The sequence below is a fragment of the Heptranchias perlo genome, unplaced genomic scaffold (genome assembly GCF_035084215.1).
Source record: "Heptranchias perlo isolate sHepPer1 unplaced genomic scaffold, sHepPer1.hap1 HAP1_SCAFFOLD_44, whole genome shotgun sequence".
NCBI classification, from domain to species: Eukaryota; Metazoa; Chordata; class Chondrichthyes; order Hexanchiformes; family Hexanchidae; genus Heptranchias; species Heptranchias perlo.
In genome coordinates, this window is record NW_027139453.1 from 6914889 (window position 1) to 6922394 (window position 7506).

Sequence of the window (7506 nt, forward strand, 5' to 3'; positions counted from 1 at the left end):
AACATCCAGTTCCCTTGCATCTGGAGGAACAGAGGAAGCTGGAGGAAAATAACAGACAGAAACAGAAGGAGATGGCAGGTGAAACTGACAGAAAATGTGAGTGTCACTTGCTTCAAATGAGGCATGACAGGCCGGCGTTGACTTGCACCTTTCCAAGGAGATGCATTGATCAGGTAGGAGTGTTTTGGAAATGGAAACAGTTACAGCAGCAGCTTGTGATAGTATTTCCCCTCACTGTCCATTCCATGTTCATGCCTCCCCGCACTTGGTGCTTTCATTCTCCGAACAAGTCTTTCGTGTTCTTACAGTAAATGTCATTTTGTTTGAGCAGCTTGTCTGGGGCGAAAGTGACCGAAATTTCAAAGGGAGAAGCAGGAAGGGCAGCGTTGGTCGGCATGCTTGCAGGAAAATTGCAGCAGGTTCCCTGGTGATCTCGTGGTCAGGATTCGGATGCAGGTCGGGTTGGTTTATTTGAAGGAACAAATCAACAAGGCCGAAAATCCCATCCAGCCGAATGCATCAAAAATTGTCCCGTCTTTGTAAAGGACTGAACGTCAGGACTGGGATTGGAACCCACGTCTCCACGTGACGTGAACGCAGCGCCTCAGACTCCCGACTCCTGGACTGCAGTGGTCACATTCTCTCATTTCCAGATAAAAACCCAAATACATTTTCACTCATTCCGGACTTCGTTAAATGCTTCCTGTGGGCTGAGTGACTGGGATACAATCTCCCCAGTATTTCCTGCCCATCTGCTCGGTGCATGGGGAAGTTTGAACGGACCGTGGCATCTTGTTTCCCAGTGAGCGGCAGGAATGCGAGGCTGCATTCATTGCTTTCCACCGGCAGTGGGTGATTGGAGAGAACGGGGCCGGACAGGCGGCCTCAATGTTGCTGCTTGTCGCGGCCTCACTCACTCCGGGAGCTGTGGAACAGAGAAAAACTGATGGCTTTGTTGCCGCTGATAAAATCCGATTACAACCTGTTGTTATTAACAGAAGCAGCGCGGCAGGATCATTTAATGATCTCTCACAAATCAACTGAATGTGCAGCTTTGAGAGGGGTTTTCTGCATCATCAGGGCAGGGAATGGGAGTGAGGGAGAGACACTGCCGGTATCTGTGTGTAGAAATGTACAGAGAAAGAAAGAATACACCGGGGCTGTGAGTTATTGTATTTTATTCATATTTAACCTCAAAATGAATTCTTCAACTTTTGAATTTTTGCGTCCTTAATGAGGAATGTTTTCAAAATAATTCCACGCAATTTCAAACCCGGGACTTTCTGTATATTAGGCGAGAGTGATAAACATAATACTACTGAAACTCAGCTCTGTAAATTATTACAGGAACAACTCAGAAGAGAACAACGGTCTGCAAATATTTTCAGTGCGGGAGGCAGATTCGAATCCCGTTTCGGAGAATTCACTTGTACAAAACAGTTTACTGTATTAATTACGAGAAACTCAGCAAACTCTTTAAAGAAGATGAATAATTCTTCTATTCGCCATTAGTCAATCGATAACTTTGTGCTTCAGACTGATGGAAATCCGAACATGGTTACCGAGTCAGTCAAAGCTTAAATAAGTTTTTGTATTTTGCATGTGTTGAATTGTGAAATTCCCCACCTCACTAAAACACAACGGTAATTACTGCTCCACTCTAACATACAAGCCCAACTAGTGCCGCCTCATTGAAAGAACATTAACTGGTGCCCCCCACTATAGTACAACATCAAGTGATGTATATACAAAGTGTGAGTGTGTTTATTTGACTGTGATATTTCTGTAATAGCAGCCTCCAATCCCTCCGTGTCGATGGAAAGTTTGTTGGTGACGAAAGTCGAATCGCGCCCTGACAACACTGGAGCATCAATGTCCGGGCTCAGGCCACTCGACCACGCTCTTTGCCTGTGTTGTCCAATTGAAATTGCTGACTCACCGCGGGTGTGGCTATGGTGATATCGTTTTATCCATATGAACGGATTTTAATAGAAAACATCTCCCACACACAATACAGGGAAATGGACTTCACATGTGTGTATTTCATAACATCTTTCACCATTCAGTAACCAAGGAAGTAAAACACTCACAACGATGGAACAACACTCGCACGCTCTGCTTTTCAACTGATCATTTTACCAACAACACAAATAGGTTAAAGTTCACATGCAAACCGCATGCAAATATGAGTATTGAGAACACAGGCCCAAAGACTGTGTTCATGACTCATTTTTATTTAGTGGCCAAGGTATTGGACAACACTGGTCTGTTTCACAATGGATTGATGGGACGGGCCGTGTTCTGCTGAGCCCCAGGACTATACATTCTTACAACAAATAGAAATAAACCTGCCGTGGAAGGATGGCGGATTGGTTTTCTGGAAAGAACAAATTAACTGGGCCCAAAAATCGCCTGCAGCCGAAAGAAGTAAAAATCACTCTGTGTTGGCAAAGGTCGAAATGTCAGAAGTGGGATTCGAACCCACGTCTCCAGAGGAGACTGCGACCTGAACGCAGCGCCTTCGACCGCTCGGCCATCCTGACTCAACAATTGCGATTTTAGTAAGCCTGATTTTCCACAGAGGCCCAGTGACCGTTTCACTCTGGTTCTTGGTCATTCCTGGAGGGAGACCGGATGAAAAGGATACCAGTTCCCCAGATTTCCCTGTGCCTGTGCTCGGTCTATGGGGAGGTTTGGTCGCGCGGTGGAATATTGTTTCCCGGGGAGGGGCAGTAACGCGCGGTTTGAGATTGGATTCGCAGCTTTCCGTCCGCAGCGGTTGATTGGAGCAAGCGAGACCGGACAGGCGGCCTGAATGTTGCTGCTGTCGTGGTCTCACTCACTCAGCGAGCTGAGGAACAGCGAGAAACTGATGGGTTTGTTTCTGAATCCGAAATGCGTCTTAGAACTGTTGTTAATAACGGAGGCAGCGCTGCAGGATCCTTTTATGATCGCTCAGAAATCAACTGAAACCTGTCGGAATGTGAATATAATTTTACTTTTCCAAAATAAATGGAACGACATTCATTGTGGAAAAAGGGAAAGAGTCTGGTGTCGCTCACTGAATAAATATCCATGTCACAGTGAGCCAGCTCTCTTGCAACAAGTGAGTCCTCCCTTCAGACCTTGTCTGTCAAGAGGGATTCTGATTTCCGTAAAGCCAATCTCGGTTTTTATCGTAAAATACTGCGGATGATGGAAATCTGAAATAAAAACCGAAAATTCGTCTGGGCTTTTGACGAAGGGTCTTCGACCTGAAATATGAACTCTGTTTCTTTCTCCACTGATGCCGCCTCACTTGCTGACCTTTACAGCATTTTCTGTTTTTAATTAGGTTTTTTTATATTTTGTTCCTGTGCCTGCTATTGGACCGCTGGGTAAATGGTGAAACATCTGCCGTGCTCAGCTGGAAATGTTTCCGGCCCATTTTCTTGCACCAAGACACACATTAGAAACCGGGAAAGGCGAGACCATAAAAGTTCGGGTAAAAGTTACCCTATCGCTCTTGGATGGACTCGAAACATCAACTTTTAACAATTAAATAAGCAAACGCGATAACCGATTGCGCTACAGACAGATCATTAGCAACACTTCGCCTTTAATTCACTGAGTTAAAGCTTCAGATTGCAGCGAACAATAGAACAGCTCTTTATTTTCAGTTTCTTTTTCCACAATAAAGTGGGTGAATCTTGCCCGAGTGAAAATCTGTGCTGTATTATTTGTGAATATCAAACTCCCCTTGCCATTAAACACCTGAAGTTTGGAAGACTCAGTCCCCCAGTGATAGAGAGGATTGATTTTTCCAGCTGTGATTCACCATCCTCTATTTCAGTCATGTTCAGGTTTGCTGAAAATGAGATGAGTTGAAATGAGCCTGTCCGATGGGCCGGTCTGTAACACTACACGGCGTCTACAAAGTTGTCCCTTGCACTAATAGTGAAGAGGACTGAAACATTCTCAGCTGAGCGCGGCTGATATTCCACCATTTACCCAGCGGTCCAAGAGCAGGCGCAGGAACAATATGTAAAAAAACGAAATAAAACAGAAAATGCTGGAAAAGCTCAGCAAGTCAGGCGGCATCTTTGGAGAAAGAAAGAGAGTTAACGTTTCAGGTCGAAGACCCTTCGTCAGAAGCACAGACGAAGTTTCTGTTTTTATTTCAGATTTCCATCATCCGCAGTATTTTGCTGTAAAAATCCGAGATTGACTTCACGGAAATCAGAATTCTTCTTGACAGACAAGGTCCGAAGGGAGAACTCATTGGTTGCAGGAGAGCTGGCTCACTTTGACATGGATATTTCTGTAGCGAATGACAACAGGCTGTTTCCATGTAGAATCATAGAATCATCGAAAGGTTACAGGACGGAAGGAGGACATTCGGCCCATCGAGTCCGCGCCGACTCAAGGTAAGAGCAAACCAGCTCGTCCCGCTCTACCCCGTCGCCCTGCAATTTGTTCCTTTCAAGTACTTATCCAGTTCCCTTTTGAAGGCTATGATTGAATCTGCCTCCAACAGCCCCTCGGGCAGTCCATTCCAGATCCTAACATCTCGTTCTTTAAAAAAGTTTTTCCTCATGTCACCTTTGGTACTTTTGCTAATCACCTGAAATTTATGTCCTCTGGTTCTTGAAACTTCAGCCAATGGGAACAGTTACTCTCCAACTGATCTGTCTCGATCCTTCATGATTTTGAATACCTCAAACACATCTCCTTGCAACCTTCTCTGTTCCAAGGAGAACAATCGAAGCTTCTCCTGTCCATCCACGTAACTAAAGTCCCTCATCGCTGGAACCATTCTAGTAATTCTCGTCTGCACCCTATCGAAGGCCTTAACATCTTTCCTAAAGCGTGGTGTCCAGAACTAAACACAATACTCCAGTTGTGGTCGAACCAGTGTTTTATAAAGGTTTATCATGACTTCCATACTTTTCTAATCTCAGCCCCTATTTATAAAGCCCAGGATCCCGTTTGCTTTTTAACCGTTTTCTCAACCTGCCCTGCCACCTTCAACGATTCATGCACAGGTATCTCTGTTCCAGTACCCCTTTTAGAGTTGTGCCCTTTAATTTATATTGACATGGTGTTTCCACAATGAATGTCGCTCCCTTTATATTGGAAAATTAAAATTCAATAGCGATACAGCAACAACCCATCAGTTTCTCGCTGTTCCCCAGTTCCCTGACTGACTGAGGCCGCGACAAATCACAACATTCAGACCGCCTGTCCGGCCCCGCTCTCTTCAATCACCCGCTGCCGATGGAAAGCAACGAATTCAGCCTCAGACCGCGCATTGCTGCCTCTTCATGGGAAACAAGATATCACAGCCCGACCGAACATCCCCATCTACCGTGCACAGGTACAGGGAAATCCGGGGAGCATTTTCCATTGGACAACACTGGAATAGAGCGCGGTCCAGTGGCCTGAGCCCGGACATTGATGCGCCAGTATTGTCAGGGCACGATTCGACTTTCGTCACTGACAAACTTTCCATAGACACGGAGGGATTGCAGGCTGCTATTTCAAAAATATCGCAGTCAAACAAACACACTCACACTTTGTTTATACACACCTGAGGTTTTAAATCGTGGCGGAGAGGGGGATCGTTTTAGTTAAGGTTTTTCAATTGAGGCGGCACTTGGTGTGGTTGCAAGATAGAATGGGGGCAATAGTTACCGTGGTGTTTAGTGAGGTGGAGAATTTAAATTCTTTCTAGATTCCTGTTGACATAAGCACGGAACATTTTTAACCAAGTCCCAAAATACTGTCTGTATAATGAGAATGGATGAAAATCAACATGGGCAAAACACAAAAAACATATGACATTTTTGACGGCGACTCGCTAACCATGTTAGGGTTTCCGGCAATCTGATACAGAACGTTACCTGTTGATGAATGGATTTGAATGATGCACCCGGGAGCGAGGATGGCCGCATGGTCTAAGGCCATGTGTTCAGATTGCGTGGGTTCGAATTCTGGTCGTGATGTTCAGTACTTCAGCATAGAATTATAGAATGGTTACAGCACGGGAGGAGGCCATTCAGCGCATCGAGTCAGTGCCGTCTCTCAGCAAGAGCAATCTAACTCGTCCCTATCCCCGTATCATTGCAATTATTTTCCATTCCCGTACTTATCCAATACCCTTTTGAAAGGCGCTATTGAATCTGCCTCCACCACCCACTCAGGCAGTGCATTCCAGGTCACAACCATTCGCTGTGTAAAGATATTTCAAGGAAGCTTACGGGATCCTGGGCTTTATAAATACAGGCATAGAGTAGTAATGCAAAGAAGTTATGATGAACTTTTATAAAACACTGCTTCGGCCACAACAGGAATATTCTGCCTTGGTCTCAGCAGCGCACTTAATGAAGGATGTGAAGCCTGGCTGTGCAAAACGTTTTTCCTCATGTCACCTTTGGTTATTTTGCCAGTCACCTTGAATCTATGTGCTCTGGTTCTTGACCCCTCCGCCAATGCGAACAGTTTGTGTCTATCGACTCTGTCCAGACCCTTCATGATTTGGAACACCTCTATCAAATCTCCTCTCAAACTTCTCTCCTATAAGGAGAACAACCCCAGCTTCTCCACTCTATGCCCGTCTCTGATGTCTCTTTTCCCTGGCATCATCCCATTGAATCTGTTCTGCACCCTCTATAAGGCCTTCACATCCTTCCTGAAGTGCGGTGCCCAGAACTGGAAACAATACGCCAGTTGTGGCCGAACCAGTGTTTTACAAAGCTTCATCTTAACACCCTTGCTTTTGTACTCTGTGCCTCTTTTTATAAAGCCCAGGATCCCATATGCTTTCTTAACCGCTTTCCCAACCTGCCCTGCCACCTTCAACGATTTGTGCACATATCCTCCGAGACCCCTCTGTACCTGCACCCCTTTTAGATAATACCCTTTAGTTTATATTGCCTCTCCTCGTTCTTCCTACCGAAATATATCATTCCACACTTTTCTGCGTTGAACTTCATGTGCAATGTGCCCGCTCATGCCGCCAGCCTGTCTCTATCCTCTTGAACTCTATCACTATCCTCCTCACTGTTAACTACCCTTCCAAGTTTTGTGTCATCTTCAAATTGTGAAATTGTGGCCTGTACACCCAAATCCAATTCATTAATAAATATCAAAATCAGCAGTGGTCCTCGTACCGACGCCCGGGGAGCATCACTGTACACCTCCCTACAGTCGGTAAAAACAACCGTTCACCACCGCAAACTGTTTCCTGTTACTGAGCAAATTTCGTATCCATGCTGCCACTGTCCCCTTTATTCCATGGGCTGGAATTTTGATGACAAGCCTATTATGCGGAAATTTTTCACACGCCTTTTGGAAGTCCATTTATACCTCAACAACCGCATTGACCTCATCGACCCTCTCTGTTACCCCATCAAAAAACTCAAGCAGGTTAGTCGAACATGATTTGCCTTCAACAAATCCGTGCTGGCTTTCCTTAATTAATCCACACTTGTCCAAATGAATATTAATTTTTTTCCGGGTTATCGT

At 45.2% G+C, this 7506-nt stretch overlaps 1 non-coding gene across 1 annotated transcript; it reads right to left on the reverse strand.

Annotated features, from left to right (window-relative positions):
* Positions 1 to 2460: 2460 nt before the first annotated feature.
* Positions 2461 to 2543, reverse strand: trnal-cag (transfer RNA leucine (anticodon CAG)). Its single transcript has one exon. It is a non-coding gene; the product is annotated as a tRNA-Leu (tRNA).
* Between the last annotated feature and the right edge of the window lie 4963 nt (positions 2544 to 7506).